The sequence below is a fragment of the Cucurbita moschata genome, unplaced genomic scaffold, assembly GCF_002738365.1.
Source record: "Cucurbita moschata cultivar Rifu unplaced genomic scaffold, Cmos_1.0 Cmo_Scf00068, whole genome shotgun sequence".
In the NCBI taxonomy this organism is placed as follows: Eukaryota; Viridiplantae; Streptophyta; class Magnoliopsida; order Cucurbitales; family Cucurbitaceae; genus Cucurbita; species Cucurbita moschata.
In genome coordinates, this window is record NW_019268584.1 from 1,000,758 (window position 1) to 1,024,349 (window position 23,592).

The window sequence follows — 23,592 nt, forward strand, 5'->3', positions numbered from 1 at the left end:
AGTATCTGCCCGTTAGCAAAACAAACTAGGTTGTCTTTCCCAAGAAGTTCAATAACAACCCATTCTGCTTTTGATCTGATACATTGTGATGTTTGGGGACCACATAAAATTCCTACCCATTCCGGTTTGCGTTTTTTTCTCACTATTGTTGATGATTTTACTCGATGTACTTGGTTTTTTTTAATGCAACATAAGTCAGAAGTACATCATTTGTTGATGAACTTTGTTAAATTCGTTCAAACTCAATTTCATACTACTATCAAGATAGTTCGATCAGACAATGGGACTGAGTTCCTATCTTTGCAACCATTCTTTACTTCTTGTGGTATTGAATTTCAGCGCACTTGTGTCTATACTCCACAACAAAATGGAGTCGTAGAACGCAAGCATCGCCATATCCTAAATGTAGCTAGGTCTCTTCTTTTTCAGTCACAGGTTCCACTTAATTTTTGGGGAGAGTGCATTTTAACGGCTGTTTATCTTATAAATAGAACGCCATCACCATTATTATCTAACAAGACACCCTTTGAAGCACTCTACAAACGACCACCTACATTTCATCATCTTAAAGTTTTTGGTTGTAAATGTTATGCAACTATAGTACATCCTAAGCAAAAATTTGAACCTAGGGCAACTCCTTGTGTTTTCGTAGGATATCCTTGTGGTCATAAAGGTTACAAGTTGTATGACATGCAATCTCACACATTCTTTATCAGCCGTGATGTCAAATTTTGTGAAGATGATTTTCCTTTTTCATCAGCTTCACAAACTTCGACATTAGCTCCTTCGACTCCTGTTGTACCACTTCATGATCCATCCTACTCAAACATCCATCCTCCACCTTCACCTCCTACTCCTCCTTCACCTCCTACTCCTCCTTCACCTCCTATCCCTTCACCTACTACTCCGTCGTCTCCTCCACCTTCTCCAGATTCGCCCACTAATTCCAATCCTATCCCACCTGATACATCAGCTCCACTTCGACGTTCTACTCGTACTAAACAGCCTCCAGCTTGGCATAAGGATTATGAGATGTCTTCTGGAGCCAATCATTTAACCTCTAGCTCAAGTCCCGGCACTGGCACCAGGTATCCCCTTCATCATTACCTTTCATTCTCTCGTTTTTCTCCTACTCAACGTGCTTTTCTAGCTCTTATTACATCCCAGACAGAACCTAAAACCTATGACGAGGCAGTTGGCGACCCGTTATGGCAGCAGGCTATGAATGATGAAATTGCAGCTTTGGAACGTAATCATACATGGTCTCTCGTTCCTCTACCACTTGGTCATAAAGCTATTGGTTGTCGTTGGGTGTACAAAATTAAATACAACTCTGATGGTTCTGTTGAACGTTATAAAGCTCGACTAGTAGCAAAGGGGTACACTCAGGTTGAAGGTATTGATTACACAGAAACATTTTCCCCTACAGCGAAACTTACTACACTTCGTTGCTTACTCACTGTTGCTGCTGCTCGAAAATGGTTCACCCATCAGTTGGATGTTCAAAATGCCTTTCTCCATGGTAATCTAGACGAGGAAGTTTATATGTCTTTACCACCAGGTCTTCGCCGACAGGGGGAGAATACAGTATGTCGGCTCCATAAATCTCTTTATGGATTAAAACAGGCTTCTCGCAATTGGTTCTCCATATTTTCTACAACTATACAAAATGCAGGCTACACTCAGTCCAAAGCAGATTACTCTTTGTTTACTAAGAGTAAAGGTACTTCTTTCACTGCAGTTCTAATCTATGTTGATGATATTCTGTTGACAGGCAATGATCTTGAAGAAATTCAATATCTCAAGACTAGTTTACTCCAGAAATTTCTTATCAAAGATTTAGGAAATTTGAAATATTTTCTAGGCATTGAATTTTCTCGATCTAGAAAAGGAATTTTTATGTCTCAAAGGAAGTATGCTCTAGACATCCTTCAAGACACAGGTCTTACAGGAGCACGTCCAGACAAATTTCCTATGGAGCAAAATCTGAAACTTTCTTTAACCGAAGGAGAGAAGTTGAATGATTCAAGTAAATACAGACGGTTGATTGGCAGATTAATATATTTGACCGTCACTAGGCCTGACATAGCTTATTCAGTTCGTATGCTTAGCCAATTTATGCATGAACCAAGAAAACCACATTGGGAGGCAGCTCTTCGAGTTCTGAGGTACATTAAAGGCACTCCTGGTCAAGGACTTCTACTGCCATCTGAAAACAATTTAAGATTACAGGCATATTGCGATTCTGACTGGGGTGGTTGTCGAACTTCCAGACGATCTATTTCTGGGTTCTGCATTTTCCTCGGAAATTCAATTATTTCTTGGAAGTCTAAAAAGCAGACTAATGTGTCCAGATCATCAGCAGAAGCCGAGTATCGAGCTATGGCAAATACTTGTTTAGAGTTAACTTGGTTAAGATACATTCTTCAAGACTTGAATGTTCCACTGTCCGAACCAGCATTATTATATTGTGATAATCAAGCAGCATTACATATAGCAGCCAATCCAGTTTTTCATGAACGTACGAAACACATTGAAATAGATTGTCATATAGTTCGAGAAAAATTACAAGCTGGAATCATCAAACCGTGTTATGTTTCGACCAAAATGCAATTGGCAGATGTTTTTACTAAAGCTTTGGGAAGACAGCAATTTGACTTTTTGAAGGACAAGTTGGGTGTGATCGACATACACTCTCCAACTTGAGGGGGAGTATTAAGAGGATATTTTGCCGTGAGAATTGGTTAGAATATATCTTAGATATTTAGAAAGTTGTTAGTATAGATTTGATTAACCGTATATTTTATTTATTTACCAGATTTAATTAGATATATATTTTTCTATTTTTAGGTATTAGTTGATAGTTTGTATCCTATTTAAACGTGGTAAACCTGAATGAAGATCATACTTTCGATCCCAATTCTATTTCTATTTCTCATTCTTAACACAAGGGCACTAATCAGCGATGAGGAAACACACTTTGTGAAGAAATTGATGAATAGCCTTTTAGAGAGATACAATGTAAAATATTGAGTGACAGGATCATCCATAAACCAATGAACAAGCAGAGATCTCCAAAAGAGAAATTAAAAATATTTTGAAAAAAGTTGTACAACCCAACTGAAGAGATTTGTCTGTGAAACTTGATGATGCATTATGGGCATACTAAACTCCTTTAGGAATGTCCCCTTACAAACTAGTTTTTTGAAAGACATGCCATCTACCCTTAGAATTGGAGCATAAAGCATTTTGGGCATTAAAGAAGTTAAATTTTGACTATGTTGCATATCAAGACTTGAGACGACTGCAACTAAATGAGTTAGATGAACTTAGGCACTACCCTACAAAAATGCTAAAATATAAAACAAAAAACAAAAAATTTGCATGACAACAAAATTGTGTCCAAGGAGTTCTACAAGGGACAAAGAGTGTTGCTATTCAACTCAAGGCTGAAATTATTCCCTCAAAAATTAAAATCAAGATGGTTTGGTCCGTTTATAGCTAAAGAAGTCACTCCCTATGAGGCAATAATGATAAAACATGGAGATGAAAGGAAACCCTTCACGGTGAATGGACAGATGGTGGAGAAGTAAAATTAGGCATTGCCTCTTTTGAGCTGAAAAAACATTTTGTGACAAAGGGAGTTGACAAAGAACGGTAAACAGGTAACAAGCTTAGGAGAAGCCAAGTTAGTTTTTCTTCTCTTGTTATTTATGCATTTACATAGTTGTTTTTAAATAGTTATCTTTACTTAAAATGATAGTTTTTTTTTTTTTCCTTTTGTGGTGAATGACTCACATGCCCCAAGGAAGTTAGCCAATTTTTGTAGATTTATTAAGGAGATTTAGATGTGGTTAGGAAAGAAAATTTTAGCATAGTAAGGAGACTAATTGTATTCTTTTATAGTGCACGTTGCCACATAGCTATCTTGTACATCCTTATTTGCATGTGGTTGTATTTTATTTAAATGTTGAACTCCTTCTCATGCAACACCAACACCAAGAATTCTTTTTTAAGAAAAAGATCCAAATCAATCCTAAAAGATTAGCCACCCCAATAAAAGAAATCTGCATGGAAAAAGAGAAATAAAAAAAAAAAATTATTGTGCAGTTTGCAGAAAAAATGGGTAAGCTAGAAATGAGTAGACAACAAGGGTGGTGCAAGAAGAGTAGCAAGTGGACAGACTTGCACACATTACAGCAGTAGTCTGTGCAAGAAAAGACAGTAGAGTCAGCAACTCGGTAGTGTAGTCAGCAGCTGGGCAGTACAGTCTACAACTAGGTAGTTTGGCAGCAATAGAGACAGTATAGGCATCTACGAGGGCAGTCTGCTCACTACTGAAGCATCTCTTGAGAGGCCAAACTCAGAGTTGCACAAGAAAGGTATAGAGTCAATTATATAGTAACTTCTTCAACCAAAAAAATCACACAACTCTTCCAAATCACCTTCAAACTCAAGAAGCAATCATACTAGAAAACATTCACTTTGCAAACTACAATCATGACACTGAGAACTAGAGGGAAGCAAGCGGTGCAAGGGGAGCTTGAAGGTGCAACGTCGACACAATGGGAAGATATAGAAACACTAGCAAGAGTACGAGCATCTAGCTCATTCAAACAAAAGGGGGTGCGAGGAATAAGATAAATGCAACAAGATGAGTTAGAAGAGATAAACCAAGACTCCTTCCTCACTAGCCCCGGATCGAAAAGAAAAAGGGAAGGGGAACCATACAACACAAATAGACAGATTTGCAACCGAAAACGCATACAACAAGTACGAGCTCCTCAGTTCAAAATAAATGTTGTTGGAAAGAAGGTTCCCCGTAATATATCCTACATTTCTTGAATTCTTTCTAAATGCCATCACCGACTTTGGATGGGAGATGTTCTGTCACCATAGAGAGCAAGCTATAGTGCCTATAGTGAAGGAGTTTTACACACATGTTGATCAAGTAGAAGGGTACACAACAACATGAGAGGAAAATGGTTGATTGAAGTCTTAAAGCTATCAACCAAATGTTTCACCTACCATCTTTTGAGCACACCACCTTCAACAAAATGGTACTAGCTCCATCGGATGAGCAGCTTGAAATAGTCGTGGAGATGATAGCCATTGGAGGAATACAGTGGCAGATCTGAAGAGGAGGAGCAAGAACTATAGTAGCAGCAGACCTCAACATGGAAACAAAAGTTTGAGCTGCCTTCGTAAAGACCAACCTACACACCCCACATGATACTACATTGTCTACTGATAGAGTTTTGCTGATGTACGCAACCATGACTAATTTAAGTATTGATGTGGACAAGATTGTAGCGGATGAGATTGTCAAATGTGCAAGTAAGAGGGTGGAAAAGTTGTTTTATCCACCGCTGATAACCATGTTGTGCCTAGAAGCGACACTACCTTTTGATGAGGAAGAAGAAACACTCGAGACAAGAAATCTGATGGATTACATAGAAACCCATAAGGAAAACCTGAGTTGTGGTAATAGAAGGAACAGTAGTACGGTAGAAGGTATAGATCAACTACTGAAACAATAAGCGACCCTATTCAGCTAGTGGGAAAACAGTGAAGGCAGCTGCAAACGTATTGGTTTTATGTCAAAAAGAGGGATGAGGGAATAGATAATGTCTTAAGAACCAAGTCCAGAAATTGAGCATTTTCAAAGTTTTTCTGAAGAGATTTTTACAAAATGGAGCTGTAACGCCCCTAATTTTCTTTAACCTAATTAGTGACGTCACCCATGCATACTTATCTCATTAAGCGGAAGCTCATCATGAATAACCTTGAAATAGTCTTTCATAAAAATTCATGAATCCAAAACAAAACCTAAACTCCGAAAATGAACCTTCAATACTGAATTCAAAATAAATCCAAATAAAACGATACTCAATCCTATAACTTAAAACAATCTAATAAAAGTAAACTCCTAAAAATGTAGGTAGCACGTGGTGGCCTCAGCTCCACCGTCAACCGTACATTGGCGCCTTGCCTTTACCTGAAAAATGTAGGTAGCACGTGGCTTGAGTATTTTATGAAATACTAAGTAAGTCACCCCACTGTTGGGGTTAGGAATGCAAACACATGCAACATATGAGCGGGACCTAACTTTTCATAAACTTTTCATAGCCTTGGGCGCTTTTCTATTCCGGGTAGGGTTGGATGTGTGGTACTCCTTCACACATGGCCCATGTACGTGTACATGAACCCACCAGGCGGGCTCTTATACGTACCCCCTGGGCCTGACTTGGTCGGGCACAACGTGTTACACGTAGCCGGACACCACAGAATAGAAAAGGGCCCGCATGATATCATGGCGAACATAAATATCGTATTTCATTCTTTCGTATCATAAAGGGGAAGAATCCCGATGCACGTGACATACATATATGCATGAGGTCCCTTAACATATCTAACATGGCATTACATAAGCAGTGCTAACATCGCATTTACGTTTCTTACATCACATGGCATCTCACATGACTTTACATGGCATATTACATAAACATTCCAGTTGCATAAACATCTCATGACATGACTCGATAATTCTACGTGTATCTATGACATCAATCAACATATTCATGGCATATAATACTAACATCTCATTCATGACATACCATAGACAGTCAACAATCAACACAAGTTCATACATCACATAACAAACACAATCTACGGTCAACACAATCTATACATCACATAATCATATCACATAAAATATGGTGCGCAGGGGCCACAGGGCACGCACCATCGTACAACACGTAGAAAGCTAACTCCAACAGTAAGGTCACTTACCTCGATGGTCTTCGTTGAAGTCACTCACGACGAGCTAATCCCAGTGGTTAAATATGTCCTTTGATAACCACATAAAAATTTCGAACCTTTCATAAGGTACCCTAGCTAAACCTCATGCTATTTATCAAAATAAACCCTCGACCAAATCTGTCTTTAACGTTTAGGAGCCATACTGACCTCGGATGGTAAAACTAAGGGCAGAAACGGCTTCGGAAGGGCCAAAAACCTTGGAATCGATATATTATAGTGATACCGATTCACCAAGCTGAGCTGCCGAGCCGACCTATTAAGCCGCCGAGCTGAGCTGCGGGATTTGACGGAGCCGAGCCGCCGTACACGTCAAGCCGAGCCGAGAGCACGCGTGCGGAGCCGAGACCAAGGCTGCAGTGCGCGTCCGCATTGGGCCGAAACGCACAGAGCCCGCGTTCGTCCCGTGGGCTGGTCCAGAGGCCGAACGTGAACCCGACCCGTTTTCCTTCGTCTTCCTTACCCGAAATCTCACGAAAACCCTAATCGTTGCTGCGCCACCAACGGCGACGTCACAACCCCGATTCCGACGATGCGACGACACCCCCCGCCTATTCCGACCGACGCGCAACGATATTCAACACCGATAGCCTCGGTCGCTTCTCCCTCCGGCCACTCACCGAAGAAAATCCAGCGAACCACCTCACACGTTTTTCCTGGCTAACCCTCTCGATTTTTCCGTACTCTCAGACACCCTCGAAGACCCTAAACGTTTGGAGAGCAAAAGTTATTTCCAAGGAAGGAGGAGAGTTGTGTATGGGAATATAAAAGGTCTTTATGACTTTTCCATTAAGGCAGTAATTTCCTTGCTAGAAATCATACAATTTCCGGCGACAATAAATGTAGCATAATATCTTTTCGTTTTGGCAGCAAAAATAAAATCTTAGCCTAAAATCTAAAATAAATAAAACAAAAATTCGAATCCTTACAGGAGCCACAGAGAATCCTCACATGCGGTAGAGGAGGAAGCGAATTGTTGGATTTTATGTCCTAAAACTCATAGTTTGTAAACAAAAACATATACTATTTTCAATAAAGTTATTATTGTTGTTTATTCAGTAAAGATCGTTATTGAATAAAGTGAACTTTACGATTATTAATCTAAATCCAATAAACTAAGAACACTCTAACTATAGTATGATTACTTGAACTATATGTAGAGACATAAGAGTGGATCAAGTTCAAGTATATAGTCAAAATGATCTATAGTATGGGGATAAGGCTGAGTACGTTATCCTGGGGACACTATAGATGCGGCCTACTTTTGTATATGACATAAACAATGTGATCACTAAATTGTACATGTGGAGACATGTGAGTGGGGGTATCCTATGCAATGAGTATCGCATAAGATCGGACCATGAAGAAAATCACTCTCACTTTATAATGTCGTTTACTGTTGAGACTGATTTTCTTTTCATTCGATGACCTAGGTAACTCGATTTTAATCCTGAGCTAACCATGAACTCCTGTTTATTCGAAATTATCCTTCGATTTGCATGGGTGAGAGTGGCTCGATTTCGCCGACTTAATAGGCCTCCCATTTTAGAGGTAAGACTGGGTGAATGGCTGGGGACGTGGGGTGCAAGATGAAATTCACTCCTACCCACTTTTAGGGATAGAAGAGAGGTAGTTTCCTTAAGCACTAACTCCAGGTCTTGAACAAGGGACCCCACCCTCTCATCGCACAAAGAGGGATTCGGTTTACTGACTGGACCATAAACCAATTGTTCATTAGAGGATCAGTGAGACATAAGGAACAAGAAGAAACTTCAGGGGTAAAACGGTAAATTGACCCAGCTTTAGTTACGAACAACCTGTGAAGGATCGACTTACTAATCATGGTTATATCAAATGGATAGAAATATATCTATAGTGAGGGGAGTGCAACTAGTAAGCTATACTGGAGTGTCCTAGTAGTTAACGAATCTTGGTTAACAAGGTTAATGAGTTTAACCGGTTAATCTTGGATCGTTGGAGCCCATGATCTATAGGTCCATTAGGTCCCTCTGCTAGCTCATATCGAACTAAACCATAGAACAAGTGTGACGAGTGAGTTCAAAGTGTTCGAGTTCAAATTAGGGAATATGCGCTACATATATACGATATATTTAACCGCATTTTTGTTTTATTTACGATTAAACAAAAAGAGAGAATCTAAGATATTTAAATAAGATTTAAATATCTTAATCAAATATGCTTCCGAATTGATTGGGATTGACATTTGAATTAATATTAAATATTAATTAAATAGTTTAATTAATCATTTAATATTACTTTAATTTGAAATTAATTATTCAAATTAATGGTTGAATTAAGATGAAGAAAGTCAAAATGTTGACTTCATTTAATGGAAAAATCCATGTTAGTGGAATTCTGAGGTGTCAAAATTTGGTTTAACCAAACTTGCATGCTTGCCAAATAAACCCCACAAATTTTAGTGGAATTTTGAGTGTCAAAATTTGGTGAACTCAAACTTGCATGTTTGCCACGTAATCCCAAACATTTGAGTGGAATTTTGAGTGTCAAAATTTGGTGATCTCAAATTTGCATGAACATGCAAACATAACTCTATAAATAGAGTGATCATGGTACATGGAAGGTCTTCCTTGGTGAAAAACTTTGAGAAAAGCCTCTCATAAACACTCTCTTCATATATACAAAATCCCTCCCAAGTTTAGTCACTCACCGGATTCCACAATCTCGTTCTAAGGCCGGAGGATAGTGGAGAAGACACTAGTGGTGGTTCGAAACCGGTTCGTGAGGAAAAAGGAATTACTTTCGCTTCATTATCTTTCTCTTGTATCTAATATGCTTCGGCCTTGTCCCCAACACATTGCCCACAAGGTGTTTGTATTTAAACATTCTGAATCTTTCAGCCAATCAATTTTCTGGTACCTTGGATTTTTGGTGTTCGACAAGGCTCACGACATTGGATCTTCCAAAAATGTTCTATCTAGATATTTACCACAAGGGATTTAAGCTATCCATAACCTGAAAGAGCTCAAGCTGCAGAGCAATCAATTCAGCCATTCATGACCTGGGTTTGGAGGAGATTAATTTGTCTCAGAACGAGCTGATTGGTTGAGCTAATTGGTTTAGTCCCAGTAGGATCAAACAAACTAGATGAGAAACTCACAAGGATGGACTTGTCAAGGAATAGATTAGAAGGTATCTCAGCAGAAATGAGATTCTACGGACACTTGAGATACTTGAATCCCTCATGGAGCAGCTTTAAAGCAAAGATTCACAAATCATCTTTAGGTCATACTTTGCTCCAAGTCCCTAATTCAGGTACAAATTTTTCTATTACAATTTTTCTATTACAGTATCTCTACTACATTCTTAGTTGTTTATCATAATTAAGTAATACATTTCTTGATTATGTTGGTTTGGCCTAAACAAAAGCATGAGAGAGTATTATTTGTATTAGCTATATTCTTGGTTGTTTACCAACTTGAGCCCCCATACATAAGTTTGGTTTGGTTGGTGCAAGATGGAACAAATGGGGAAATCATGTAGGACTCATGTAAGACTGTGGAGTTCAAGTAAAATTTATATATGGATGTTATATGAAAAAAAAACTAGTTTGAACAGGATAGTTTTTTTTTATTTTTTTTTTATTTTATAATATACTTAACTAGTCTTTCGAACTTGATAGTTTCTGCACACCACATTTGTTATGAGCTTGTTTAGATCATTTGAGTTGTACCCTGTCTATTGTTACCTTTTGTAGTAGCAACAAAGAAGAAACTTCATACTGTGATAAATGCTTTAAAAACAAAGAGTTTTCTGTTCTTTTCTGTTTGTGTACTTTTAAAACAAGAACATTAATGAAACTCGGTCAAATTTTATTTTTCTATAAGCAAATTACAACATACCATTTATATAAAGTTTAAGCAACATTTCTGTATACGATGTTACACCTAAACATGGTCGTACAAATGGTTGTTAGTAGAAAATCAAGGAGGAAAATTGTTTAGATTATTTTTACTCTGGCATCCTTGAAGGCCATGCTCTGTTGTTTTACTTTGACCTTCTTGAGTTGATCTCAATCAAGAGGGAAGGATTGGCATCTAAAGGTGATTGTATGAGATGCTACAATTCAAGATGTTATTTCATTGGAAAAATCTAACTAATACTCCACATTCCTTTGGACATTGCCAGAAAATTCAATTTTCATTTTTTATTTGTTTTGTTATAGTTTTTAACTATTTATCTGTCTTACTCCTCTTGATTAAGAAAATGTAGGTGTTGGTTTTTGCAGTATTGTGAAATAATGTTGCAATATTCGTAATAATCAAATGGAATACGTAATTTATGTTTCATTCTTCTCATTTCACTTGCTAATGGATAACAAAAGTGTGTTTTGTGGAGGTTATGATGGATGAATGCAATTATGATTTTCTTCTCTTAACAAATCAAGCTAAGTCCAAGAAGTACATGAAAGCAATGTTGATATCTTCATTATTGATTGTGTACAGAGGATGCAGGAGGAATAAAGCGATAAAAGAGAGTGAACGTGCTGCTGGAAACAATATTTTTGATGGTAAAGTTGGGATATTATGCCTACTCAAATATCAGATACTTAAGAAAGGTAGCGCTCCTAAAAAGATAATGCACTAGTAAGGAATCGGCTGCTCAACGTGTTAAAAGAGTTGGAGAGCTTAGACACTGTTATTGTCTCTATTCTTTTGTAGATTTTAGTAATGTGTTTCTTAAAACTTATGTACATCTAATTGAATACACTGTAAATACATTATAATATCTCTTGAGTTAGATTATATTAAAGAAAATATTGTTGAGCCTAAAGATTAAATAGTATTATTATAACATAAGATTAAAGTTTTAAATATTATATTATAACATTAAAAAAATGTTATTATAAATTTAAAGACAGCATATATCTTAAACCTATTATAGCTCTAAAAAAGTGCTATAAAAGGTTTTCATAACAACTTATATAAGCTATAGCTTCATAATCTATTATAGCATCCATTATAGGTATAAAAAAAAAAAGCTATAAAAAGTCTTAGACTTTTAATAATATGAGCTGTCACGACGTACGAAAAATGTTATAAAAAGTCTACAATAACATTTTTCGTAAGCTATCGTATCTATTATTTGTTGTAGTGAATTGACAGCAACACTAATTTCTAAGATTTAGACAACATTATAAACAAAACCATTCACAACACTTTTTTAATAATACATAAATCTTGAAAAGTTACATGAAATAAAATTTAAAAAGAAAATTAAATTTTTAGTTCTCGAGATTTGATATTTAAACATTTACAAATTGAACATGAAAATTTTAAACATTTAGAAAATACTTTGTTTGATCCTAAACTAGTGAAATCCATGGAGTTGGTAAAGTAAATTTTTAAATATCCTTTTTCACATTTTAAGGCTTAATAACTATCCCAATTTTCCACTTCTAGAAAGTCGGGTCATTACAAGCTTGTTCGTGATCAATTCTAAGAAAGAATAGTTGCACGCAAGTGCGCTTCTTCGTGTTCGTTCAACCTCAACTAACAACAACATTTGTCTTCGCATTGAACCTCCATCAACAACAACTATTTTTTTTGTTCCTTAATATTGGTTTCAAAAATTCTCTTATTTTCTCAAGAAATTAGCCATAAAAAAATTCCAATACTAGTGGTGGTTGTCCAAGAAAACATCAAAAACCTTTCTACACGTGAGAGGCTCTTTAGTTTATCTCTTTTACTCGATTGTAGTGATGAAGGATACGAAATTGGCTTACTCTACGGCCCATACAAAAACATATAGATTTGAAAACATTGAATATAAGATAAGATTCAATGAGAGCCTACAAACAGATTGCTTAGACCATTCTTAAACATATTAGTTCTAATTTCATGTTTGCTTGGAGTCTACAGAAGAGCTTAACGTACTAATCATATGCAATTTTGTAGAAATTAAATTACTATCTAATGGATTTCAGAAGGAACCCGTGTAAATATTGAGGATTTCACGAGTAATATAGTTCAAAACTATGTGACGAATTCCTAACCCAAACCTTCCTTGTATGTTCGACATTACTCTTCTCATTTTCACTTGTTACTACAAAATAACCATTGTCATATTTGCTTACAATCTCTAACTAGAAGAGTAAAAATCATTGTTGCCTCTTTGTGGTTACCACTTATTGTATTAGACTAGGTATACTTTTGTATATCGACTATGATAGTCACCTCATGGTTTCCAAAACAAGAAAATGATTACTCAATACTTTAGGTCATCAAAGATAGAATGATTAAATAAGTACATTTCATAGTAATTATGTCCGTAGATAAGTGAGCACAATTATACATAGAAAAGATAAATAAGTAGCATGGTATGTCGTGTCTATAGAGATGTGAAGGGAATGAACTCTTCATCCACGTAGCGGAAGCATTGGGAACCGTTTTGATTTTTATTAAGAATTAAAACAAAGTAATAAATAGAAGAGTAAGAACTCTACCTTTGTAGAAACCCTCGCTTGCAAGACTCCTCGGAGTATTCCAACCATGTAGAAGTTTTTCAGCATTCCACAAGATCTTCCTTACTATGACTCGAACACAAGGTCAAGGCTTGTGGGAGCCTATTGAAAGAAAATCACAAAGGGATCGGAGAAGAAGAGTTTCGAGAATTCTCTGGAGATGTAATTTCATTCTCCAAAGAAAGTGGGAGAGATTGCTGTATGTTGCTCATCCCGAGGGTCCTATTCATAGGGACTCTCAGAGAATCATTGCCAAATAATATATTTACATATTTAATATATTAGAATATTATAACTCATATAAATCATATTTAGATATTATAAGATATCCTAATATATATTTAATTAATTTGAATCTAATTCAAATTTCAAATATATATTTTTTTTTTGTTTAATGTATCAAATACATTAATTCGTTCCATATTTAATTGTATCAAATACAATAAATATATTTTTCCTTTTTATATATCTAATATATTAAATATTAATTTGAACCCTTCAATTTAATATATTTTTCTCCATTTATATTTAACCTATCTAATATATTACATATTAATTTGAACACTTCAAATGTATTTTCTATTTATTAAATATTAATGGAATATTTCAAATTAAATTTATTTTCTCCTTTATATTTAATATATCTAATATATTAAATATCAATTTGAACACTTCAAATTTTCTTTCAAATAAATTGAACCTTTTAGTGTTACTATGATCTAGAAAGGGGACCTTATGGACCTACCGATTATAAGCTCTAGTGATACAAAATTAATTAATTAAACTCTTTAATTAATTAATTTCCATTAATTAACTATAGGTCACTCCACTGTAAACCTAGAGTTGCACTCTTATGCACTGGAGAACAAGTTATGTCCATCGATATAATCATTACAAGCAAGTCGATCCTTCACGAGTTGTTCATAATTACAACTGGGTCAAAAGTCCGTTTTACCCCTGTAATTACATCTTTCACTGCAAGTACCACTGATTCTCTAATGAACAATTTGTCTAAGATCCAATCGTAAACCAAGTTCCTCTCGGGCCAATGAGAGGGTGGGGCCCATTGTTCAAGTCCTAAAATCAGTACTTAAGAGAACAACTAATCTACTTTCCTGATATGGAAAGGAGTGAATTCCATCTCATGATATTCTGTTCCCAACTCCCTATTGGGTGAAGTCCCCAAAATAGTAGGCATATTGGATTGGCTAAGAGAGTCATTCTCACCCATGTAAATTAAAGGACAAGCACTCACAGGCAAGAGTTCATAACTCATTCAGGATTAAGATCGAGTCGCATATGATCATCATGTGAAATATTAATATTCTCAATTAACGGATTTACAAAGAGAGATTAAATATTTCTTGGTCCAGTCTTATACAAACTCATTGTATAGGATACCCCCACTTACATGTCTTCACATGAACGATTTGGATCAAATCATTTTTAACGATTACAAAGTGGGCCGTATCAATAGTGTTACTAGGATAAGGCACCCAATCTTATCCATATACTACAGACTCTTTAGGTTATTACTTGAACACGATCCTCTTGTATGCCAACCACATACTGCTCAAGATTACATTAATAACCTTGGATTTTCATACCATGGATAACAATTAAATTACAAATAAAATAATATAAATTATTGTTAAAAACTAAATAATTAATCACGAGGCTTTAGGGCATAAATCCCAACAAGATGCCTGTTTTATGCTCATCTTCTAGAGAATTTTATAGGAATATCGAGTATCCAATCAAATTTTAGCACAATATTTCATTCTCAAATTTATGAAAATAATAATAATAATAATAAAATTTAAAAAAAAGGGCTTGATTAAGTCATTGAGGATAAATTGAGAACTTGTGGAATAGATGTAGCATGTAAATGGAACATGCACCTGCATGGACGCCTTACCTTTACGTGAATTGATTCATTTTTTTTAAAATTTATTACATAAATAATGATATTTTAGGAGTTACCTTCCGCATTCCACATGTGAGCTTAGAATATTACATAAATATTCAAGAATCAATATTAGGCTATTATCAAGAGATCTAACGAACATTAATGGTGGTCAATCAAGTAAATGACTTCACTATTTTTTTGATTGGATGAATTGTTTGAAGTATAGGCGACGCATATCCTGTGACCCTTGCACGTGTCATACCTTGTGTTTGTTGTGTGTCCTTATTATGTTATGATGTGATGATATGAGAAATATCATGTTAAGAAATATCATGTTTACTCGTTATATTAGTGATGAATGTGACATATTATGATAGTATGTTTCCTTAGTGTACTTTTACCTTATGTAATGACATGTAATAATTATGTTATGTATGAAACAAACAAAGATATGTATTGCATCATAGAAACATTCCATGATTGTACCTTACGACATTTATGTTTGTCATGATGTTATGATACAGTATTATATACACCACAGTATTATGCGCGCTCCCTTCTCTCTATGGTATACCAGCAATGAGGGTGTATGCTTGTTGAAGGCCAAGTCCTTGAGGTACGTATATGAGCCCACCTATGGTCCATGTGCGCGTACTTTGGCCATGTCTAGAGGAGTGTTACACATCTAATTATACACGGACTAGAAATTGAGACCAAAACCATGAACTGATGTTTAATGATAGGTCCCAAACACGATTGCATGTGTTTACATTTCCTGACTCTAGTAGTAGGGTCACTTAATATTTTTTAAAATACTGAAGCCACGTGTTACTCTTACTTTTCAAGTAAAGGCAAGATACCTTTGCACGAATGATGACATCGCGGTGATGACATGAGACACCTTTGCACGGATGACGACATCGCGGTGATGGCATGAGACTAAAGTTAGGCTTGAAGTATTAATGTTATTTATTGGCTAATTTGGTTAATTCCTTTTGTTTCCAAAATTTTACCTTTCTTCCTCTCTGTATTTTTTATTTTTTCTTACTTCCCAGTAATCTTTGTATTTCCTTATTTTATTTTAATTGGCTGAGAGTTTAATTAACAAGTATTCTTGGCCAGTATTTCCTTATTTTATTTTATTTTCATTTTTAATATATTCCAGACCAATTTTTTAATCATTATTTGACTATGGATCTTAGATTGTGATTTATTAAAACTCCTAACTAAAATTTCATTGATTCTCGAGTGATTTGAACTTAAAAAAAAAAAAAAAAAAAAATTGAATAAGAGAAAAAAATCTAAATTGATTTCGAAAAAAGAAGGTCGAAATATAACTTATAGGCGAGATCTCTTTCCAAGGTAGATCTGCAGCTTGTAAATCTGATGATGGACATTTTTGTTTTCTCAAATGTAGATCTGCAGCTTGTAAATCTCATGATAGACATTTTTGTTTTCTCAAATATGACATTTTTTTTTGTTTCTGCTTCATTTCGGAGGAATTGTGAGGTGGGTTGGAGGGAGATTATTGGGAAATGGATAGGCAGCTAGGGGAGAGGGGTAGGAAGAATTTTTTTTATTATTTATTTATTTATTAATTTATTATTATATTTTTTAAAACAAAATAATAATTTTTATTTGTTTATTTACTTATTTGGGCTATTACATTCCTCCTGTGCTCGCCGCTTGTTGCTTCGCTTATGGGGCCTTTGGTGGGTCTTTGGAGCGTCCTTGTCATGTTCTCTTTTGTGTCTTACTTGCTACACTTTCTTGTTCTTTTGGTTGTGCATGTTACCAGAGTGGTTGCCTTTATTGCAATTGCATAGTCGCTTGAGGCATGAGTCGCTACTCATCTTTTTATATTCTCTCTTCGGCCCATCATGAAACAGAGAGTCCTTTTTCTTCTCCGTGTCTACTAAATTCAAGGAAAACCTAGATAACTTAGTGAACTTCAAATCATATTCTTCTATAGTCTCTCTCGTTGTTTAGGGCTTAAGAAGGCTTCTTGATTTTTTTTTACATGGCAACGGTAATAAGATGGTACTTTCACAATGCCTCCTTAAAACAACTCCAAGGGATGATTCCATATTTAGCATTTACAGTCTTGGAAGCTGACTTCCACAAAAAATGCGCCTCTTCTTTAAGCGTGCATGTGGCACAATGGACCTTGAACTCTTCAGAGCCGTTCATATATAGGAAGACAATCTCTATAACATCAAGTCATGCCTTCGCTTTTGTTGAATCAACCATGCTTTCATCAAATATAGGAAGCGAATCAACTATGCCTTCATCCGATATAGGTGGGTCAAACTTTCTAATGTCCTTAATATAGTTAAAACTTATAGGGACTTGCACTCCTTGAGTTGCCATAAGAGCCTCTACTATGGCTAGCCTGTGTTTCAAGGGTTAACTTCATGAAAGATGGTTGAGATTCTAATGAACTTGAAGGTATCCTGAAGGCCTAGTTTAACTTGGGTTAAGTTCTTGTTGTGATTCTGTTTCTACCTTCTAAGCTTGAACTATTCCTATTTTCGGGCTATTCCTATTTTAGGGGCTTCTTGTGTGGAATTCTCTAAAGCAATCCTTCAGCTTCCTTGCATAGTTAGGGTTCTCTACTTGGTGGCATGATCGTAGTACTGACAGAACACGCATAGTTATAAACACGAGGTCGATTTTCGGCTGGTGCATTTAAAGATTAGAAATGATGAAATTAGTACTTAATGTGAGAACTTGGGTTTCACTAAATATCATCTAATTAATAGATAACACGAGTAGAACTATCGATCTCTTTTTTTTTTTTTTTTTTTTTTTTTTTTTTTTTTTTTTTTTTTTTTTTTTTTTTTTTTTTTTTTTTTTTTTTTTTTTTTTTTTTTTTTTTTTTATATCAAGAGGTGAAACTCAAATTTAAAGACTTCGAAAGAACTACATGACGAAAATATGAGTACGTTATGGATATGCCTAAAGGTAGAAGCACCAGTGGTCTAGTGGTAGAATAGTACCTAGTTACGGTATAGACCCAAGTTCGTTTCTCGATTGGTGCATCTTGAAGATTAGCAATGATGAAATTAGTGCTTATTGTGAGAATTTGGGTCTATCACGATATCATCTAATTTATAGATGACACGAGTAGCACTATCGAGCATTTCTTTTCTTTTTTTTCTTTTTAAATCGAGAGGTGAAACTCAAATTTATGGAATTCGGAAGCATTGCATGATGAAAATACGAGTACGTTATGGATATGTCTAAAGGTAGAAGCACCAGTGCTTTAGTGGTAGAATAGTACCCTGCCATGATACAGACCCGAGCGCGATTCTCGGCTAGTGCATCTTAAAGATTAACAATGATGAAATTAGTGCTTATTGTGAGAACATGGGTCTATCACGATTTCATCTAATTTATAGATGACACGAGTAGCACTATTGAGCTTTTTGAGAACATGGGTCTATCACGATTTCATCTAATTTATAGATGACACGAGTAGCACTATTGAGCTTTTCTTTTTAAATCGAGAGGAGAAACTCAAATTTATGGAATTCGGACACGAGTAGCACTATTGAGCTTTTCTTTTTAAATCGAGAGGAGAAACTCAAATTTATGGAATTCGGAAGAACTGCATGACGAAAATACGAGTACGTTATGGATATGTCTAAAGGTAGAAGCACCAGTGGTCTAGTGGTAGAATAGTACCTTGCCATGGTATAGTCCCGAGTTTGATTCTCGGCTGGTGCATCTTGTGCTAGATTAGCAATGTTGAAATTAGTGCTTCACGTGAGAACATGGGATTCTCATAATATGGAATTCGGAAAAACTGCTTGATGAAAATACGAGAACGTTTTGGATATGTCTAAAGGTAGAAGCACCAGTGGTCTAGTGGTAGAATAAATAGTACCCTGCCACAGTACAGACCCGAGTTTGATTCTCGGCTGGTGCATCTTCCTGCTAGATTAGCAAATGTTGAAATTAGTGCTTCACGTGAGAACATGGGTTTAAGGTTTATGGAATTTGGAAGAACTGCATGAGTTTGATTCTCGGCTGGTGCATCTTCCTTCTAATTAGTGCTTCACGTGAGAACATGAGTTTATGAAATTTGGAAGAACTGCATGAGAAAAATACGAGTACATTAATGGATATGTCTAAAGGTAGAAGCACGTACAGACCACCTGAGTTTGATTCTCAGAATTAGTGCTTATTGTGAGAACTTTGGTCTATCACAATATAATCTAATTTATAGATGACACTCGAGCATTTCTTTTCTTTTTTTCCTTTTTAAATTGAGGGGTGAAACTCAAATTTATGGAATTCGGAAGAACTGCTTGACGAAAATACGAGTACGTTAGGGATATGTCAAAAGGTAGAAGCACCAGTGGTCTAGTGGTAGAATAGTACCCTACCACAGTATAGACCCGAGTTCGATTCTCGACTGGTGCATGGTGCATCTTGATGAAGAGTAGCCAATGATGAAATAATGCTTCAAGTGAGGAACTTGGGTCTATCACGATATCATCTAATTTTATAGATGACAGTACGTTATGGATATGTGTGAAGGTAGAAGCACCAGTGGTACAACTAAGGTACAGACTTGAGTTTGATTCTCGGGGGTGCATCTTGAAGATTAGCAATGATGAAATTAATGCAAATTAGTGCTTATTGTGAGAACTCGTGCATCTTGAAGGATATGTGTGAAGGTAGAAGCACCAGTGGTACAACTAAGGTACAGACTTGAGTTTGATTCTCGGGGGTGCATCTTGAAGATTAGCAATGATGAAATTAATGCAAATTAGTGCTTATTGTGAGAACTCGTGCATCTTGAAGATTAGCAATGATGAAATTAATGCAAATTAGTGCTTATTGTGAGAACTCGTGCATCTTGAAGGATATGTGTGAAGGTAGAAGCACCAGTGGTACAACTAAGGTACAGACTTAAGTTTGATTCTCGTGCATCTTGAAGATTAGCAATGATGAAATTAGTGTAAATTAGTGCTTATTGTGAGAAATCGTGCATCTTGAAGATTAGCAATGATGAAATTAGTGCAAATTAGTGCTTATTGTGAGAACTCGGGTTTATCACGATATCATCTAATTTGTAGATGACACGTGTAGCACTATTGAACTTTTCTTTTTTTAAATCAAGAGGTGAAACTCAACTTTATAGAATTCGGAAGAACTATATCACAAAAATACGAGTACGTTATGGATATATCGAAGGGTAGAAGCACCTAAAGTTTAGTGGTAGAATAGTACCCTACCACGGTATAGACCCGTGTTCGATTCTCGGCTTGCATCTTGTAGATGGATTAGCAATAATGAAATTATTATATCATCTAATAATATATAGATGACCCACTATATTTTGTTTCATGGGTTTCTATTTATTAACTTTGAAAGAATTGCATGACAAAAATACATGTACGTTATGAATATGTCTAAAGGTAGAAGCATCTAGTGGTAAAATAGTACCCTGCCACAGTACAGACCTGAATTCGATTCTCGATTGGTGCACCTTGCTAGATTAGCAATGTTGAAATTAGTGCTTCACGTGAGAACATGGGATTCTATAGATGACACGAGGTAGCACTATCGAGTTTTACTTTTTTTTTTTTTTTTTAAATCTAGAGGTGAAACTCAAATTTATGGACTTCGGAAGAACTACATGACAAAAATACAAGAAAGTTATGGATATGTGGTAGAATAGTATCTTGCCACAGTATAAACCTGAGTTCAATTTTCGGTTGGTGCATCTTGAAGATTAACAATGATGAAATTAGTGCTTAGTATGAGAACTTTGGTCTAGCACTATCGCGAGAATTTCGTTTCTTTTTTTCTTTTTAAATCAAGAGGTGAAACTCAAATATATGGAATTCGGAAGAACTGCATAATGAAAATACAATTACGTTATGGATATGTGTAGAAGCACCAGTGGTCTAGTGGTAGAATTGTACCCTGCCATAGTATAGACATGAGTTTGATTCTTGGCTGGTGCATCTTTGTAGATTAGCAATGATGAAATTTTAGTGCTTATTGTGGGAACTTGGGTCTATCCCGATATCATCTAAAATTTATAGATAACACGAGTAGAACTATCGAGCATTTCTTTGTTTTTTTTTTCCTTTTTAAATCGAGAGGTGAAACTCAAATTTATGGAATTCGGAAGAACTGCATGATGAAAATACGAGTACATTATGGATATGTCTAAAGGTAGACGCATTATTGGTCTAGTGGTAGAATAGTACCTTGTCACGGTACAGACTCCAGTTCGATTTTCAACTGGTGCATCTTTAAGATTAGTAATTATGAAACTAGTGCTTGTTGTGAGAACTAAGGTCTATCACGATTTCATCTAATGTATATATGACACCGAGTAGCACTATCGAGAACTGCATGATAAAAATACGAGTATGTTATGGATATGAATAAAGGTAGAAGCACTAGTGGTGTAGTGGTAGAATAGTACCCTGCCACGATACAGACCTGAGTTTAATTCTCGGCTTGTGCATCTTCGAGATTAGCAATTATGAAATTAGTGCTTATTGTGAGAACTTAGGTCTATCACGATTTCATCTAATTTAATTTATAGATGACACGAGTAGCACTATCGAGCGTTTCTTTTTAAATCGAGAGGTGAAACTCAAATTTATGAAATTCGGAAGAACTGCATGACAAAAATACGAGTACGTTATGGATATGTCTAAAGGTAGAAGCACTAGTGGTCTAGTGGTAGAATAGTACCTTGCCATGGTACAAACCTAAGTTCGATTCTTGGTTGGTGCATCTTCACGATTTCTTCCAATCTATAATAGATGACACGGGTAGCACTATCGAGCATTTCTTTTCTTTTGAAACTCAAATTTATGGAATTTCTTTTCTTTTGAAACTCAAATTTGTGGAATTCGGAAGAACTGCATGACGAAAATACGAGTACGTTATGGATATGTCTAAAGGTAGAAGCACTACTGGTGGTCTAGTGTTAGAATAGTACCTTGCTACAATACAGACCCGAGTTTGATTTTCGGCTGGATGTAAGAACTGAGGTCTATCATGATTTCATCTTATTTACAGATGAAACGAGTAGCACTATGGAGCCTTTCTTTTTAAATCGAGAGGTGAAACTCAAATTTATTGAATTCGGAAGAACTGCATGACAAAAATATGAGTACGTTATGGATATGTCTAAAGGTAAAAGCACTAGTGGTCTAGCGGTAGAATAATATCTCCAAGATTAGGAATGATGAAATTAGTGCTTATTGTGAGAACTTGGGTCTATCACTATTTCATTTAATTTATAGATGACACGAGTAGCACTATCGAGCTTTTGTTTTTAAATCGAGAGGTGAAACTAAAATTTATTGAATTCGGAAGAAATGCATGACAAAAATACAAGTACGTTATGGACATGTCTAAAGGTAGAATCACTAGTGGTCTAGGTGTAGGATAGTACCTTAGCCTAGTACAGACTTGAGTTCAATTCTCTGTTGGTGCATCTTGAAGATTATCAATGATGATTTCTTTTTTTCTTTTTAAATCGAGAGGTGAAACTCAAATTTATGGTACATACCCAAGTTCAATTCTCTTGGGTCTATCACGATATTGTCTAATTTATAGATGACACGAGTAGCACTATCGAGCATTTCTTTTCTTTTTTTCTTTTTAAATCAAGAGGTGAAGCTCAAATTTATGGATTTCGGAAGAACTGCATGACGAAAATACGAGTACGTTATGGATATGTCTAAAGGTAGAAGCACAAGTGGTCTAGTAGTAAATAGTACCCTGCCACGATACAGACTATAGTTCAATTCTCGGCAGGGACCTAATTGTAGATGATGGAAAGGCACTCTTAGAACCCTTAATACTCTCAAGGTCTTTGAGTTAACCAAATTTTGACACCTCAAAATTCCACAGACTCAACACTGTTCTATGGTTTAGTTCGATATGAGCTAGCAGAGGGACCTAATGGACCTACATTTCACAGATTAACTGGGACACTCCACTATAGCATATCCTTCACAGGTTGTTTTACCCCTGAAGTTACTTCTTGTTCCTTATGTTCCACTGATCCTCTCAAACTAATGAGAGGGTGGGCCTCTTGTTCAAGACCTAACCTAATGGACCTACATTTCATAGATTCACCCAGTCTTACCCTTGAAATGGGAGGCTTATTGAGTCGGCAAACTCGGGCCACTCTCACCCATGCAAATCTAAGGATAATTTTGAATAAACAGGAGTTCATGGTTAGCTCATCGGGCCACTCTCACCCATGCAAATCTAAGGATAATTTTGAATAAACAGGAGTTCATGGTTAGCTCAACATTTCATAGATTCACCCAGTCTTACCCTTGAAATGGGAGGCTTATTGAGTCGGCAAACT

The 23,592-nt window shown here is 36.0% G+C and overlaps 1 long non-coding RNA gene and 2 other non-coding genes across 3 annotated transcripts; 2 read left to right on the forward strand and 1 right to left on the reverse strand.

Annotated features, from left to right (window-relative positions):
• Window positions 1–1,230: 1,230 nt before the first annotated feature.
• On the reverse strand, window positions 1,231–11,447 carry LOC111437902. Its single transcript, XR_002709522.1, has 4 exons — window positions 11,302–11,447; window positions 8,194–8,198; window positions 1,280–1,281; window positions 1,231–1,240 (listed from the first exon to the last, which is right to left on the reverse strand). It is a non-coding gene; the product is annotated as an uncharacterized LOC111437902 (long non-coding RNA).
• A 7,441-nt stretch (window positions 11,448–18,888) lies between these two features.
• Window positions 18,889–18,959, forward strand: TRNAG-GCC. The gene has a single exon. It is a non-coding gene; the product is annotated as a tRNA-Gly (tRNA).
• Window positions 18,960–19,587: 628 nt separating this feature from the next.
• Window positions 19,588–19,658, forward strand: TRNAG-ACC. The gene has a single exon. It is a non-coding gene; the product is annotated as a tRNA-Gly (tRNA).
• The last annotated feature ends 3,934 nt before the right edge of the window (window positions 19,659–23,592 follow it).